This window comes from Giraffa tippelskirchi, chromosome 12 (genome assembly GCF_054371585.1).
Source record: "Giraffa tippelskirchi isolate mGirTip1 chromosome 12, T2T-mGirTip1v1.2.pri, whole genome shotgun sequence".
In the NCBI taxonomy this organism is placed as follows: domain Eukaryota; kingdom Metazoa; phylum Chordata; class Mammalia; order Artiodactyla; family Giraffidae; genus Giraffa; species Giraffa tippelskirchi.
In genome coordinates this window covers 120,426,330-120,444,515 of record NC_137286.1, presented here as the reverse complement: position 1 = coordinate 120,444,515, position 18,186 = coordinate 120,426,330, and the positions used below count along the sequence as shown (strand labels likewise).

Sequence of the window (18,186 nt, the reverse complement as noted above, 5' to 3'; positions counted from 1 at the left end):
GTCTAGTTTTAAGCTCTGAAACTCCAATCAGTAAACTACTCCAAGATTCTTTGCTCAAGCAGGCGTAGTCATCTCAAATGACAGCTCCAGATTGAACATTGTGGATATCATACCCAAAAGCTTTCTATTGGATGTAATGTCTAGACTTGTTCCTGATTCTGTACAAAGAATGACTCCAACCAGGTCCCCACCTTCTAGCAGTTATCCTCTGAGATAGTCAACACAGATATACCCATACTGAGGCATGGAGACAGTACCAAGATGCTAGTGGCTATAATATGATATCAATTCAAACAGCATATTCTTCCTCCCCACTGGAATTTTATTTTGTCTTCCAGTGACAGAATGCAGATTAAAAGTCTAGTTGCCTTCCTGCATCTCGTTACTGACTTAAGTCACAGAAAAACCAGCTCTCCTGAAAATCACTGAATGCGATCAACAAGGACTCAAGCCTATGGGAGTTAGTATTATGTGCGACAGAATACAGAATATTTTTCCTTAAGCTAAAGAACTTTACCAAACATCATTTCCAGGTTAAAACAACATACATTTTGATGGAAGCTGCAAAGAACATATTTTGTTTGCAATCTGGCTGGCAGAAGGCGGGTACAGACTGCCCATCACTGGGAAGAAAATGAGGGGAAAGTTTTCATTAAGACTGAACCTGCAAACAGCTGTCAACCAGGAGGTGAAGCAGGACAGTCGTAAATTATTAGGAAGATGGAATTACTGGGCCCCAGATAATCCCTAAAGAAGATACACTTTTTTTTTTAAAGGAAACAGTAATTAATAGGAATCAAAATTATTACACAAAAGAAAGCTTAATTCCAAAACGAAAATAGCTTTTTATCATGAATCCAATATTCTAATAGTTAAAACATATAATAAACTAGCATTTGTCTACAAATGCCTCTACCTCAACACTCCCATATCATCCCCCACATAAGCCCGTCACCAAACTTAGACACACCTGTTACTCTTCCTGTCTTCCTCATTTTTCATGATGGACAAATGGAACATAGTGAGTTTGAAATGCTGATGGTTTATCCAATGGAAGTGTTTAGAGTTGGAGAAAGACATGGGTTTGTTGTTCTGGCTCTCTGTAGGTCCCTGAAATAGATTGACAGGTATACTCATCCAGATCCTTGGTTGGTCAGTGTTCCCAGATTCTGAGCCATCAGTGGCCTAGACTTAACTTTTTCTGTTTCTATGGATTCTGGTCGACATCCTCATGTACTTTGTCCACAGCCTGTGGCTGTTTTCTCCCAGCAAGTACAAGCCAGAGCCATTGAGAATGCCCTCATAAATTTTCTAGTGAAAACTGTAAGGATTTATAAATTTCTCAGGAACCTACATAGAAGTTTCTAGGAATTTGGAAAAGATGTTTTGGGAGTGGACTATGCTTTGCTGCACACTGTAGTAGTTCATTGTCTCTAAAGAAAATTATTCTTTGTGAATTATGAACAGACTAAGATGTCATCATTTTACCACTGACCCTTTGACTAAAGCTATTATCTTGTCCATGGAACTATACCCATGACTGTGATTATATAGAAATAGCTTATCCATGTCTTCTTAGAGTCAACATTCAGCAAATATTGATAGCAGCTGTTGCTGCTATTGTTCAGTTGCTCAGTCCTGTCAGACTCTTTTGTGACCCCATGGACTGTGGCCCGCCAGGCTCCTCTGTCTACAGGATTTCCCAGGCAAGAATACTGGAGTGGGTTGCCATTCCCTTCTCCAGGGGATGGTTCCAACCCAGGGACTGAACCAATGAATCTTGCATTGGCAGGTAGATTCTTTACCGCTAAGCCATCAGGAAAACCCATTGGTCAGGCTATTTGGGTTTAACTTTCCTAATCTCCCTTACAGAAAAGATCAATGCAGGTCCCTTCCCAGAATTCAAATTTCTTATAATTAAAAAGATACTAAACAAACTGTCAAACAAAAATAGGAGGTTTTCAGATAATTGTGCAAAGAGTTTTTCTTTGACTTGTATAGGACAAACATCAGTAACTATCATTCTGTATTTCTAAAAACAGCATTTCCTGTCTTTCAGACAGTTTAGATCACAGTACTGAGTGGTTTGACTATAGCTAGAGTAAAAGGCTTTTCTGATTTAGAAAACTGCTACTCGTATTTGAATATTCACTTGTCCATCCTCACCTGATTCATTTATTTACTTGATCTATCCCCACCGGCTTCCCTACAGCAATGCAAGTGGCTAGGTGATTCTTTTAATTTAAATAAAAAACAGAATGAGCTAGCCACGCATCTTCTCTTGTTTTCATTTACAAGATGTGCTTGCTTAATAAAGTAGAAATGCTAGGAGAGATGACAAGTTCAAACTGGGTGGCAATTTGGCCAAACCTGAACTGCAGGGGGAAGGTGTAAAATGGTGGATGAAAGAATAAAGTGGATGGGCAATTTGGGGTGAGTGCTTTGGGGACACCACCTGCTAAACACTGAAACCTTTAGAAACATTGCTCATGTGGAGAATGAAGGGTAACTGTGGGCAAGAATTAAGAATTGTAGATGAGTCCACTGGATGGAGACCATTAACAGGGGGAATACACTGAAGTTACCAAAGTGAGGACAACTGTCTTGTTAGCACTTAATTAGGATGATAGGTGTATCCCTGGTACCCTATCAGGCCTCTTTCTTACTTTTAAATTGTAAGAGTTGGGTTATTAGGCATGGTCTCTTTAATTACCTTTATATTCACTTGTCCAATAAAACTGATAACAGTCATAGTGTCCTTCAGACTCAAAACATTAACTCTACCAGCAGTGCAGATGAATAAGAGAGAGAGGACCCTGTTCACCTCTAATGGGGCTTTTCAACCAGCCCTCTCATCAAGCTTATTGCTGTGAGCCCTGAAGATCCGCACAATTACATGAATACTGGAAGGAAGACTTTACTCTTTGCCTCTAGTGTCCATATGAAAGCTCAATCTCACCCAACACCACACATGTAAACTACTCAAGAGACTTCTAGGAAGGGAACACCTGGCTGGACCTGGATTCAGTATCCAACATTCAGTCTATGCAATAACATGTACCTGACATCAAAGTCATTGGTTCTTTTAGGAAATCAGCATTTTGGGGGCTTCACTGTGAAAGTGTTAGTTGCTCAGTCATATACAACTCTTTGCAACCCCATGGACTGTAGCCCATGAGGCTCTTCTGTCTATGGGATTCTCCAGGCAAGAATCCTAGAGTAGGTTGCTATACCCTCCCCCAGGAGATCCTCCTGACCTAGGGATTGAACCCAGGTCTCTCACATTGCAGGGGGATTCTTTACCATCTGAGCCACTAGGGAAACCCAGATGCTCTTGAGTGTTTCATTATATTAATGTACACAATTCATAACATTATTCCACAATGGTTATTATAAAAAATTTATTCATCTTACTTGATCTAATAAAATGTTCCCTCCAATATTGTAAAGTAATTAGCCCCCAACTAAAATAAATAAATTTATAAAAAAAAAAAAAATGTTCCCTCCATAGAATTACAGACAAGAGCCTAATTGAATGAGTTTCCACATTGACACTTATTTGGGCTTTACTGAAATATGACATCTGTGAATGACTACAGGGACGAAGAAGTGAACACATCCCCTCTGGGCTGGCCAGGACTAGAAAATGACTTGCCTTTTTAATACAAAAGAAGCCTGAATTCTAACTCAGGCAAGATGGTTCTTTGAGCTCAAAATCTTCTCAGTCTTCTGGCTTTCCAAATAAAATCACTATTCCTTGTCCCAATAACTCATCTCTTGACTTATTGGCTTGTTGCTTGTCATTCAGTGAACAGTAAAAGCTTGGACTTTTTAGAACAATAATTAGAACAATTATTCTAATAAAGTGAAAGTCTCTCAGTTGTGTCCAACTCTTTGCGACCCCACAGACTATACAATCCATGGAATTCTCCAGGCCAGAATACTGGAGTGGATAGCTATTCCCTTCTCCAAGGGATCATCTCAACCCAAGGATTGAACCTAGGTCTGCCGTATTGCTTTACCAGCTGAGCCATGAGGGAAGCCCAAGAATACTGGAGTGGGTAGCCTTTCCCTTCTCCAGCGGATCTTCCCAGCCCAGGAATCACACTACGGTCTCCTACATTGCAGGTGGATTCTTTACCAACTGAGCTATCAGGGAAGCCTATTTGAATAAAAGGATTTTAATAAAGGGAATAACTACAGGGGTGAGTGCTGGGTTAAAGGAACCAACAAGAGATATCAAGGCACAGAGATATTAATAACAAAAGGAAGTCAAGGCTATCACTTTGGTTAAAGAAGCAAGAAGAGGAAATAGTGTCATCAGAGCACAATGAAGTCTGGAGCCACAGAGGAGGGTCTGCCAGGGAAGAGCTGTAGTATTCAGCTACTCCCAAAGACAATCAAAGAAGAAATAGAGAGGACATGAAGTACACTGATTATCTTTCTTCCAGTCCTTTCATGTCCTGTCAGTGTTTCTCTTTGGCTGAGACCAATCAGAATTCAGAACGGGAGTAATCTTCTGGGGCACAAAGCAGAGAGGATAATAGATTGCAGAGAGGGCAACAGAAGAACCATAACCACCAAGACTCAGGAAAACACAAGAGAAGGCAAAACAAAACAAAACCCACAAAACTGCATAGAGTCTTCTAATCATCTCCTAGAATCTTCTGAGTAAGTTCCTAGAATCTTCTGAGTAAGAAGAATCTTCTGAGTAAGTTCCTAAAAAAAACTGTTAACACCTACAGTTTTTACCAGAAAATTCACGTGCCTGGGCCAAATGGCTCTGGTCTGTACATGCTGGGAGAAAACAGCCACAGGCTGGGGGCAGAGTACTTGAGGATGTTGTCCAGAACCCACAGAAACAGAAAAAGTCAATGTGTTTGGTGGCTCAGAATCCACCCTTGAGTCCTCTTCCAGTCACTACCAGCCTCCTCAAGGACATCCACTTTCACGAATTCTATAAACAAACGTTAGATTTAACTGATTCAAACTGTATACAAGTGGAAAGAGACATTTTGTGTGTCTGCTTTCTTTCATTCAATACTATGTTTCTAAAGTTCTTGTATGTTGTTGCATGTAGATGTAGCATATTCATTCTCACTGAAAGAAGTCGGGACTTCCCTGGTGGTCCAGTGGTTGAGAATCTGCTTAAGAACTCACCTTCCAATGCAGGGAACATGACCACAGGGAAATAAGCTCACGTGCCGCACCTACTGAGCCGACTTGCAGCAATGAAGGTTCTGAGTGCCCGCAACTGAGACCTGATGCAGCCAAATAAACAAAATAAATATTTCTTTAAAGAAAAAGTATATGAAGTATATGAATATACTTCAACTTATTATTGATTCTACTATTGAGGAGCAGGCTTCACTGGTGGTTCAGATGGTTAAGAATCTGCCTACAATGCAAGAGACCGGGGTTTGACCCCTGGGTCAGGAAGATCCCCTGGAGAAGGGAATGGCTACCCACTCCAGTATTCCTACCCAGAGAATCCCATGGTCAGAGGAGCCTGGTGGGCTACACTCCATGGGGTGGCAAAGAGTCAAACACAACTGAGTCACTAACATTTTCTCTTTACTGACTTTCTTTTCATGAACAATTTTGTACATGTGAATTTTGAATATGTATTTGCATTTCTTTGGGGAATGTAAGCAGGAGTAGAATTACGAGGACATAGATATACATATTAATATGTCAAATGTTTTCCCCAGATAGTCCAGTGATTGTTCCTATTTATAGTCCAACTAACAGTGCACAAGCATTCTGGTTACTTAACTTCCTTACCAGTATTTTGCTTTTTATTTTCTTTTTTCATTTTAGCCATTCTAGTAGACATATATTAGGTCACATTGTGGATTTAATTTGCATTTTTCTGATGACTAATAAAAGTGAACCATATTTCATATACATATTTATCACTTGGATATTCTCTTCTTAGGCATTCCAAAAGTAATTAATAGAATCAATTATTACAGAATTAATTAAAGAAAACTAATACTGGCGTAATTACCAGTGAAGTGTCTATTCCAGTATTTTGTCCATTTTTTCTATCGATTTTTATATTTGTTTCTTTTTAACTGGTCGAAGTTCTCAGTATGTGATTGCAAATATTTTCACCCACTTTGTGAGTTTATTTTTTACTACCTTGGTGATATCTTCTGATGAACAGAAGTTCTCAATTTTAATATCCAATTTATCATTTTCTCTTTCATGTTTTAGAGGGTTTTTTTGTCCCTGTCTAAGACATTTTCACCTGCTCTGCAATCATCAAGATACAGTTCTAAAAATTTTGTTATTGTTTCTTTCATATTTACACCTTGATGTGAATGTTAGTTTTTGTGAGGTAGTGTCAAGTTAACTTATTTTTCATATCAATATCATATTGACCCTGAAATATTTATTCAAAAGATCATTCTTTATCTATTATATGGCAGTGTCAACTTTGTCATGAATCAGGTAACCATTTACAGGTAGATCTGTTTGTAAACTCTATCTTGTTTCGTTGGTCCATTTCTTTTCATACTTAAGCCAGTATTGCATGCATGCATGCTAAGTCACTTCAGTTGTGTCCTACTCTTTGCAACCCCATGAACTGTAGCCCACCAGGGTCCTCAGTCTATGGGATTCTCCAGGCAAGAATACTAGAGTAGGTTGCCATGCCCTCCTTCAGGGGCTCTTCCAGACCCAGGGATCAAACCCAAGTCTCTTATGTCCCTTGTATTGGCAGGCAGGCTCTTTACCACTAGTGCCATTCCCTTTAATTAATGCTGTAGTTGTTAATTATTAATTCTGTTAATTACTTTTGGAAAGCCTGAATATTTTAATCTGGAGTGGGGACTGCTCAACTTACTACTGGAGCCCTAAAACTATTTGTTGAATTATCAGGTAGATATTTTATTTTTTTATTTCAAAAGATAGACTTTAGTATTTTTAAAAGCTTGTGACAAGTTGAGAAATTTTATTGGCCTGTTTTTCACACAGAATGTAAGAGTACAAGAACTTTCTACATGAAGATGACCCCCACTAACACTAGATAACACATTCTTATTTTTTTTTTTTCCACAAGGATTTTTTATGGAACAAAGATGGGAGAAATGGGATTTAAAAATTTTCAGAAAAATTAATTTGGTAAAGTTCAATACTCATTAGTGATAAAAAAAAATTTTCAGCAAACTAAAAATAAAAGGCAAATTCTTCAGCCTGATAAAGGTCACTTATGAAAACCCTACAGCTAATGTCATATTTAAAAAAGACAATGTTTTCCCTCTAGGATCAGGAGCAAGGCAAGGACTGTGCTCTCTTTTCTTCTATTCAACAGTGTTCTAGCCAGAGAAATGAGACAAGGAAACAAAAGAAAAGGAAAACTGCATTTTTCCACAAAGAACACTGCTATCGGTATGTAGAAAAAACTACAGACAGAATCTATAATAAAAAATATACAAGACCTAATAAATGAAGTTAGGAAAGCTGAAGGATAAAGATCAACATATAAAAACCCATTGTATTTCTGTATATGTAGAATATGATATTGTATAGTCACTTCAGAAAATAATAAACACTTAGAAAATTTTAAAAATTTAAATACCACTTTTAAAATCTTTCTGAAATATAAACTGCTAGGGACAAGTTTTTCAAATATGTGTAAAGTCTTTTCAGTGAAAAGCATTATTGAGAGAAACTGTATGCTTGGTCAGTTGGTGGTGTCCGACTCTGCAACGCCGTGGACTGTAGCCCACCAGGCTCCTCTGTTGATGGGGATTCTCCAGGCAAGAATACTGGGATGGGTTTCCATGCCTCCTCCAGGGGAGCTTCCCAACCCAGGGATCGAACCCAGGTCTCCTGTATTACCGGCAGATTCTTTACCAACTGAGCCATCAGAGAAGCCCTGAGAGAAACTGAGTTGGACCTAAGTGAATGCAGAGTATACCATATATATGGATTGGAACATTCGATATTGTTAATGTCAATCCTTCTGAAAATTAGCTATAGATTTGATGGAATCACAATCAAAATCCCAGCAGATTCTGTTCTAAGAATTGACAACATGATTCTAAAATGTATATGGTAACGATAACCCTATGTGCGAGACAGAATAAGAGACACAGATGCATAGAACAATTTTATGGACTCTGAGAGAGAAGGTGAGGGTGGGACGTTCTGGGAGAATAGCATTGAAACATGTATATTATCATATGTGAAACAGAACACCATTCCATGTTCGATGCATGAGACAAGGGCTCAGGGCCGGGGCAATGGGATGACCCAGAGGGATGGGTTGGGGAGGGAGGTGGGTGGGGGGTCCAGGAAGGGGAGCACATGTAAACCCATGGCTGATTCATGTCAATGTATGGCAAAAACTATTACAGGGTTGTGGAGTGATTGGCCCCCAACTAAAATAAATAAATTTATTAAATAAATAAATAAATAAATAAAATGTATATGGAAATACAAACAGCCTAAACAACTGTGATAGAAAGGAGGGCCAACTTGGAAGAGTTACTGTTCTGACTTCAAGATGTACTATAAAGTTATCAGGCATGACAGTGTGGTATCAGCAGAAGGAAAGAAATTTAGATCCATGGAACAGAAAAGAAAGTTCACAAAGCCATATATATAAGGTCAATAATTTTTTAAAGAGATAGTAAAGTAACTCAATGGAGGACAGAATTTTCTAACAAATGATATTGGCATGATTGGATACTCATGAATAACAATTAAACTTGACTCTTAGCTCACAACATATGCAAAATTAAACTCAGACAGAATATGTACCTCTATGTAAAAGCAAAAGTTATAAAACTTCTAGAAGAAAACATGGGAGAAACATTGTTGACTTTGGGATGGAAAAAGATTTGTAAGAATTGACCGAAAAATGAATAATTAAAAATGATAATTAGGCTCCATCAAAATAAAAAACTTCTCTTTGAGATCAAGAGAAAACAAAAAGATAAACCACCAACAGGGGGGAAATATTATGCATTATATGTGAAAATGAATTTTAACAAGGTTTTGCACCTGAAATCAGAAATTTATATGACTATTTTCCTAATCTTCCAAGGTATTCTCCCAAGAATGGCACATAATTTATGCCATAATAAAACAATGGACAGCAGATAATACATAGAGTAGATGTCTTTGGGCATAAGTGGTTAATTCTTTCACAGAAATTCCATTGAGAAAAAATGTCAACTCAATAATAAAACAGTTAACCTAACTGTAAAATAGTTAATGAGTCAAACACACTTCATGAAAGAATATATGTGAATCATCAATATTACTATGAGAAAATTTTCAACATCATTAACCATTAGAGAAAAGTACATTCAAACTACAGGGAGATATCACTGCACAGCCATTAAGTGGATAAAATTGAAAACCCCGACCATACCAAGTATTAGCAAGGAGGTTGAGTGATTTGAATTCTCATATATTGTTTTTATTTTATTTATTTATTTGGCTGTGCCAGGTCTTAGCTGTGGCCCACAGGATCTCTCATCTTCACTGCAGCATACAGGATCTTCAGTCACAGCATGCAGGATCTTTAGTTGAGGCATGCGAATTCTTAGTTTTAGCATGTAGGATCTAGTTTTCTGCCCAGGAATCAAAACTGGGCCCCTTGCATTGGGAGCACAGAGTCTCCCAATGGACCACCACGGAAGTCCCTCTTACACATTGTTGATGGGAACATACACCAGTTTGGAAAGCAGTTTCTTATCAAGTTAAACATACTTCTACCATATTACCAAACATATCTATTCCTAAGTGTTTACCCAAGAGAAATGAAAACACACATCTACATAAAGATTTGTACACAAATGTTCCCAACAGCTTTATTCATAAACAGCCAAAACACCAGAAACAAGCCAAATCCAATTACATGTTGACAGGAACACATAATCCTGGACATAACCAACCCAAAACCTAACCTGGAAACAACCCTTCTAAAACTTCTGATTTAAAGTATTAATTTTAAGAGTTCCTTATCTATCCTATTAGAATATGAAGATGAGAGTCCATAGAAAGTAAACTCTTAAATGAATGAGTTTGCTCTTGGATTTGCTCTCACACGTCCCTCTGTGAAGCAGGCATAGCAGGGAAAGGAGACTGCTCTTTGGGTCAGTGGTTTTCAATCTGGGCTGCACATTGGCTCCATCAGCAGAACATTAAAAAAAAAAAAAAACAACCAGTATCTGGGTTGGGTTCTACCCCTACAGATTCTGATTCCATTGTGCTAAATGTTGTCTAGGGAAAAGGAATTTTTTTAAGTTCCTCTCAAATGCAGGCAATTCTAATGTGCAGCCAAGGTTAAGTACTATTGCTCTGTTTTTGAGGAGAGTCATTCTGACAGGCATGAGGTGCTATCTCGTTGTGGTTTTGATTTTCATCACCCTGATGATTAATGATGTTCAGCATCTTTTCATGTGCCTATTGGCCCTTGCATATTTTCTTTGGAATACTGTAAGTCAGCTATAGTTCATGTTTGTTAAATAAAGAGTTATTGCTGTTGACAGCATCTCTAGCTCTTCTACAGTGAGTGTGATGAATTAGAAGAATCATGGGATTATTGTGACAACCAATTATGATCACACATATAATGGACTTGCACAGTGCCTGGTACATGGGAGATATTCAAAAATTCTTTTTCCCACATTCCTACTTCCATTTCAGTTTCCCCTCTAAAACTGTATTTCTCAGGGAGGCCATATTCCTTTTAGGTAACAGCTTCACTATCAAAATGGGCTTCCCTGCTGGCTCAGCAGTAAAGAATCTGCTTGCCAATCAATACAGGAAACAGGAGTTGGATCCCTGAGTTGGGAAGATTCCCTGGAGTAGGAAATGGCAACCCACTCCAGTATTGTTGCCTGGGAAATCCCACGGACAAGAGGAGCCTGGCAGGCTATAGTCCAGGGGATCACAAAAGAATTGGACATGACCTAGCAACTAAACAACAGAAACAAGAATCAACCACTAGAATCATAAATCCTTTAGGAGTTAGGAAAAAAGCAAGAGTAGGAATGAGAAGAGGGCTGTTCATAGGCATGATGGATAGATACCCAAATGTGGTATTACCTAATTAACTCTTACTGTCGGTCCCTTTAAGGAAGCCAAAACTGTGATAAACAGAGATCCTTCCTTGGTAGTCAATTTGTTTCTCAAAGATTCTAAAAAGAAAGTTAAAGTAAAGAAAGTAAAAGTAAAGTAAAATGATGGTGTGAAGTTATGATCTCTTTTTAAAATATAATTTAGGCAAATCACTTCGGCTTGTTCTGCTGTCCTTTAACATTCTCTCCAATGGGGATAATACGATGTCTCCTTACCAGACAGGTGCAGTGGGAAGACTGGATAACATTCCACAGACCACTCAAGATGAAAGTCATTCTGACAAACTGAGGAATGAACTTTTATAAACTTCAGAACAAAGTTATATTCTTTGCAAATCAAAGAGTGAGCTTGGTCAACAGATATGTTTGTCCTCTTTGGGATAAGTTTAAAAGTTAAGTAAAAGTCAACATCCCTATATAAGGTATATCCGGCATTGTTCAAAGACAAATAGCAGGTTATCCAGGGGGCAGTGTGGCTGTGTTATCCATACAGACCACTGAAGCAACAATTTGCTTCTTACCGATTTGGACTATAGTTTAATAATGCCATATTTGCTTTTAACAACACGTGTCAAGGAGGCAACTTCATTTCCTTTACGTAGGAAATGAACTGATGCTCCCACAAAATGACTTGCGGCAAAAGACATTAATGGCTCTTCTATTCTATTTTATCAGAAGAAAGTAAAAGGCCACATGACTACCACATGAGATCAGTCAGTTATTTCCTGAGACACTGGCTTAGATTAATAAATAATAAAATGGGAAGTAACTATGTTTTCCTTTATGGGCTATGATAAGCTTATTTGTATAAAACAATGTTTTATTTTATGGTAGGTATTTACCATCCACCAGGAGGTTATTTCCTACTGAAAGGTGTGAAGGTTCTAATTGTCCTGCTTTCTACTTGTTGAAAACTGAGTGTTTCAACAACTAGATATTGCTATATATTCATTCCATATTTCTGAGACACACATTCTGTTTTCCCAAACAAACCTGGAAATTTTATATTGGCTCCTGAAATTTTATACTGATGTAACTTCAGTGTTTGTGAAAGTCCATGGGGTTGCAAAGAGTTGACATGACTGAGCGACTTTCACTTCACCTTCCAGAAGTTATTAACTTTGATTCTTTAAATAGCTATATAGAGTCAATATGTCTGTATTATAACTTTTATGGAAGTCCTTACTGATTTCATAGAGAACTATAGTGTAATAGCAAATCATTATCTTGTGCTTACAAAGTGTTCTACTTTATCTGCGCAATAGCCACATGCATTAGGTAATTATTCTTGTTTCACAGATGAGGAAACTGAGGCACAAAGCAGTTAAGTAATGTGCTCGAAGTCCAAAAGTGAGACTTGCTGGAACTGATATCTGAAACTAGGCAGTCTGCCTCCCGAGTTTATGCCTTTAACTCCTATGCTATAGTGCTTCCATATTCATTGTTTTATAACATCTTACTAACCTTATTTAAAGAAAGAAACAAATCTTTTTGTTGCCAAGTCAGGATCTCAGCCATAGCTCCAAATCAACTTAACTTGCTTTTGCATCCAAACCCACCTATCTTTACCCCTTCTTGCACATGCTTTAATTTTATAGCTCTTGTTTTCTCTGCATTTTAGTTGATTTTGGTGATTAAAGAGAACTGTTCATCTGAAACAAAAGCAAAGACATTTCTGCCGATAGCAAAAAATGACAGCTGAAACAGCATTTAAAGTACATCTTGAATAAATGTTCAAAAGCATGCCCTTAGGGCAATTTCCTGTTTTACTGGAAAATCTACTTTGCTAGTGTCTGATAAAATTGTATGAACAGTGGAAGCTTAATTCTCCAAGGCATGTTCTATGAAGCATTTGACAGCTTATCTGATGAAATCCACTCTCCTACTAGTTCAGAGACCATGAGCCCCTCATAGAGGAAGCCCAGTATGAATGGCTCTTGTAGCCTCAGGGCTGATGTTATTAGTTCCTAAATGAACTGATTAGTGTTTCGTTGACTTAGTTCCCAGCATCACATATGCTTGACATGCCAAAGATTTCCCACCTTGTATAATCAAACCACTGTTGGAAATTACTTGCTTGTGTGTGGAAAACTTATTATATCTATTTAATATTTTGAACCATCCAGGTGATTCAATAAATTTAGACAAAAATTAAATAACAACTTACAAGAGATAGGATGCGGTGTCAGTCCAGACCCACAATTAAATGTCCCACTTCCTTAAACTATGGCAAGAATAAGTAAGAACAAGCATTTAAAGTGTCGACTGGTTGCCCCAGTGCCTCAGATCTGACACGAGGTGGTAGAAAAGAGTATGACACAGAAATTTGCCCTATTAATAAAATACTCCCCATTGCACAAGTCAAAAATATATCAACAACTCTTAGAATTCAAGTACAGTTCCTTAAAATTTTCAACCACAGATCCAATGATCTATACCAAGCTGACTAGCCTATTCTGATCTTCAGTAATTCTGAGCTTATGATTATACACCTAACCAGTATAAGAGTCTTTGTACTCTTTAAGTAGTTGCCAGAATTTACCTATGTGTGTGTGGGCATGCATCTCCCACCATCCTTGGATCAAGTGCTAATTAGTACTGATCAGTCGGAAAAGGCAATGGCACTCCACTCCAGTACTCTTGCCTGGAAAATCCCATGGACGGAGGAGCCTGGTAGGCTGCAGTCCATGGGGTTGCGAAGAGTCAGACACGACTGAGCGACTTCACTTTCACTTTTCACTTTTGTGCATTGGAGAAGGAAATGGCAACCTACTCCAGTATTCTTGCCTGGAGAATCCCAGGGATGGGGGAGCCTGGTGGGCTGTCGTCTATGGGGTCGCACAGAGTCGGACACGACTGAAGCGACTTAGCAGCAGCAGCAGCAGCAGCCTGGATAAAGAACAGTATTTATGACCTGATGTAAACCAAAGTGATCTAACATGTGTCTTTCAGGAAGCCATCTCAGCAACAAGCTGAACAACCAATAGCATCATTTTGGGATCTCCATAGAATTCTTTTGGGGGTCCTCATGTACCTTTTTTACTTTGGTGTGCTGTCATAAAGGACTGGGCTGTGCTTAGTCACTCAGTCGTGTTGCGACCTCATGGACTGAAGCCCGCCAGGGTCCTCTGTCCATGGGGATTCTCCAGGCAAGAATACTGGAGTGGGTTACCATGCCCTCCTCCAAGGGATCTTCCCAACCAGGGATCAAATCCAGGTCTCCCTCACTGCAGGCAGATTGTTTACCGACTGAGCCGCCAGGGAGACAAAGATGAGAATTTTGGTTTCATCTCCCATATAGATGCTGGAGAAGGGACTGGCAATCCACTCCAGTATTCTTGCCTGGAGAATTACATGCACAGACGAGCCTGGTGGGCTACAGTCCACTGAGTCACAAAGAGTCAGACAAGACTGAGAGACTAACATAAGCACACCATATAGATGCAACAAAGAAAGTTATTTCTCATGCTGTATAGCATCTTTTATGAGAGAAGCCAAGGATACTTTTCTGGGGTTTCAAAATTGCTCTAGTTTAAAATAACTGGTTAATTTTTGCCTTATGAACATGGTAAAGAATGTGTTTTTTTCCTCTTATAGACAATGTAAAACCAAAGTTGCAGCTCATTCAAGAATATGCACCAGTTTCATGCATTGCATGTATTTATCCGAGATTCATCCTACATTTTTTTATTTACCTACAGTAGATTTGACCTGCGTTTTGTACTCCAAGGCCAAATTTGCCTGTTACTCCAGGTATCTCTTGAATTCCTACTTTTGCATTCCAGTCCCCTATAATGAAAAGGATACCTTTTTTGGGTGTTATTTCTAGAAGGTCTTGTAGGTCTTCATAGAACTGTTCAACTTCAGTTTCTTCAGCATTATTGGTCAGGGCACAGACTTGGATTACGATGATATTGAATGCTTTGCCTTGGAAATGAACAGAGATCATACTGTTGTTTTTGAGATTGCATCAAAGTACTGCATTTTGGACTCTTTTGTTGACTATGATGACTACTCCATTTCTTCTAAGGGATTCTTGCCCACAGTAGTAGATATAATGGTCATCTGAGTTAAATTCACCCATTCCAGTCCATTTTAGTTCACTGATTCCTAAAATGTCAGTGTTCACCCCTGCCATCTCCCGTTGGACCACTTCCAATTTGCCTTAATTCAAGCAAACACCCTCTTCCAACAACACAAGAGAAGACTCTACACATGGACATCACCAGATGGCCAACATCGAAATCAGATTGATTATATTCTTTGCAGCCAAAGATGGAGAAGCTCTATACAGTCAGCAAAAACAAGACCAAGAGCTGACTGTGGCTCAGGTCATGAACTCCTTATTGCCAAATTCAGACTTAAATTGAAGAAAGTAAAGAAAACCACTAGATCATTCAAGTTTAACCTAAATCAAATCCCTTACAATTACACAGTGGAAGTGACAAATAGATTCAAGGGATTAGATCTGATAGACAAGTGCCTGAAGAACTATGGACAGAGGTTCGTGACATTGTATAGGAGACAGGGATCAAGACATCCTCAAGGAAAAAAAAGGCAAAATGGTTGTCTGATGAGGCGTTACAAATAGCTGAGAAAAGAAAAGAAGCTAAAAGCAAAAGAGAAAAGGAAAGATATACCCATTTGAATACAGAATTCCAAAGAACAGAAAGGTGAGAGAAGAAAGCCTTCCTCAGTGATCAATGCAAAGAAATAGCGGAAAACAATAGAATGGGAAAGACTAAAGATCTCTTCAAGAAAATTAGATATACCAAGGGAACATTTCATACAAAGATGGGCACAATAAAGGGCAGAAATGGTATGGACCTAACAGAAGCAGAAGATATTAAGAAGAGGTGGAAAGAATACACAGAAGAACTAGACAAAAAAGATGTTCATGACCCAGATAACCATGATGGTGTGATCACTCACCTAGAGCCAGACATTCTGGAACGTGAAGTCAAGTGGGCCTTAGGAAGCAACACTATGAACAAAGCTAGTGGAGGTGATGGAATTCCAGTTGAGCTATTTCAAATCCTAAAAGATGATGCTGTGAATGTGCTCTACTCAATATGCCAGAAAATCTGGAAAACTCAGCAGGGGCCACAGGACTGGAAAAGGTAACTTTTCATTCCAATCCTAGAGAAAGGTAATGCCAAAGAATGTTCAAACTACCACACAATTGCACTTATCTCACAAGCTAGCAAAGTGATGTTCAAAATTCTCCAAGCCAGGTTTCAACAGTACATGAACCGTGAACTTCCAGATGTTCAAGCTGGATTTAGCAAAGGGAGGAACCATAGATCAAATTGCCAACATCCCCTGGATCATCGAAAAAGCAAGAGAGTTCCAGAAAAACATCTACTTATGCTTTATTGACTATGCCAAAGCCTTTGACTGTGTGGATCACAACAATATGTGAAAATTTCCTAAAGAGATGGGAATATCAGACCACCTGACCTGCCTCCTGAGAAATGGGTATGCAGGTCAAGAATCAACAGCTAGACCTGGACTTGGAACAACAGACTGGTTCCAAATCAGGAAAGGAGTATGTCGAGGCTGTATATTGTCACCCTGCTTATTTAGTTTATATGCAGAGTACATCATGCGAAATGCTGGGCTGGACGAAGCACAAGCTGGAATCAAGATTGCCAGGAGAAATATCAGTAACTTCAGATACGCAGATTACACCACCCTTATGGCAGAAGGTGAAGATGAACTAAAGATCCTCTTGATGAAAGTGAAAGAAGAGAGTAAAAATGTTGGCTTAAAACTCAACATTCAGAAAACTAAGATCATGGCATCCAGTCCCATCACTTCATGGCAAATAGATGGGGAAGCAATGGAAACAGTGAAACACTTTATTTTCTTGGGCTCCAAAATCACTGCAGATGGTGACTGCAGCCATGAAGTTAAAAGATGCTTGCTCCTTGGAAGGAAAGCTATGACCAACCTAGACAGTATATTAAAAAGTAGAGACATTACTTTGCCAACAAAGGCCCATCTAATCAAAGCTATGGTTTTTCCAGTGGTCATGTATGGATGTGAGAGTTGGACTATAAAGAAAGCTGAGCACCGAAGAATTGATGGTTTTGAACTATGGTGTTGGAGAAGACTCTTGAGAGTCCCTTGGACTGCAAGGAGATCAACCAGTCCATCCTAAAGGAAATCAGTCCTGAATATTCATTGGAAGGACTGATGTTGAAGCTGAAACTCCAATACTTTGGCCATCTGATGTGAAGAACTGACTCACTGGAAAAGATCCTGATGCTGGGAAAGACAGAAGGCAGGAGGAGAAGGGGATGACAGACAATGAGATAGTTGGATGGCATCATTGACGTGATGGACATGAGTTTGAGTAAGCTCTGAGAGTTGGTGATAGACAGGGAAGCCTTGCGTGCTACAGTCCATGGGGTCACAAAGAGTCGGACACGACTAAGTGACTGAACTGAACTGAACTGACTGTGGATTTACAGTGTTATGTTAGTTTCTGGTATACAGCATAGCATTTTTATGGATTATTCAGTCCATTAAAAATTATTAAAAAGTAATCATTATATTTCCCTGTGCTGTACAATACATCCTTATTGCTTATCTATTTTATACATAGTAACTCACATTTCTCAATCTCATATCCCTATCTTGCAGCTCCCCCTTCTCTCTCTCTACTAATAACCTCTAGTTTGTTTTCTACATCTCTCATTCTGTTTCTTCTTTGCTATATTAATTTATTTGTTGTAATTTTTAGATTCCATGAATAAATGATATATAGTATTTGTCCTTGTCTGGCTTATTTCACCAAGCATAATATTCTCTAGGTCTAACAATGTTGGCACAAATGTAAAAATTGCATTCATTTTATGGCTGAGTAATATTCCATTGTATATGTGCATACCACACATTCTTTAGCTGTTCATCAGATGATAGACATCTGGGTTGCTTCCATATCTTGGCTATTGTAAACAGTGCTGCTAAACACTGGGAAAACTGGACAAATACATGAAGAATGAGATTATAACATTTCCTCATACCATATACAAAAATAAAGAGGATTGAACACTTAAATATAAGACCTGAAACTATA

General features: G+C 38.6%; 1 long non-coding RNA gene across 2 annotated transcripts in view; it reads left to right on the top strand.

Moving 5' to 3' along the window:
* LOC145529493 (uncharacterized) overlaps positions 1–15,730 on the top strand; it is a 43,422-nt gene extending 27,692 nt beyond the window's left edge. Inside the window, exons 4-5 of one of the 2 annotated variants that reach the window (XR_014071284.1) lie at positions 7,271–7,395; positions 14,700–15,730. This is a non-coding gene — a long non-coding RNA (uncharacterized LOC145529493). Of the gene's footprint in view, positions 1–7,270; positions 7,396–11,321; positions 11,862–14,699 lie in introns of those variants that run through there. The other variant, XR_014071283.1, reaches the window with a different exon arrangement.
* The last annotated feature ends 2,456 nt before the right edge of the window (positions 15,731–18,186 follow it).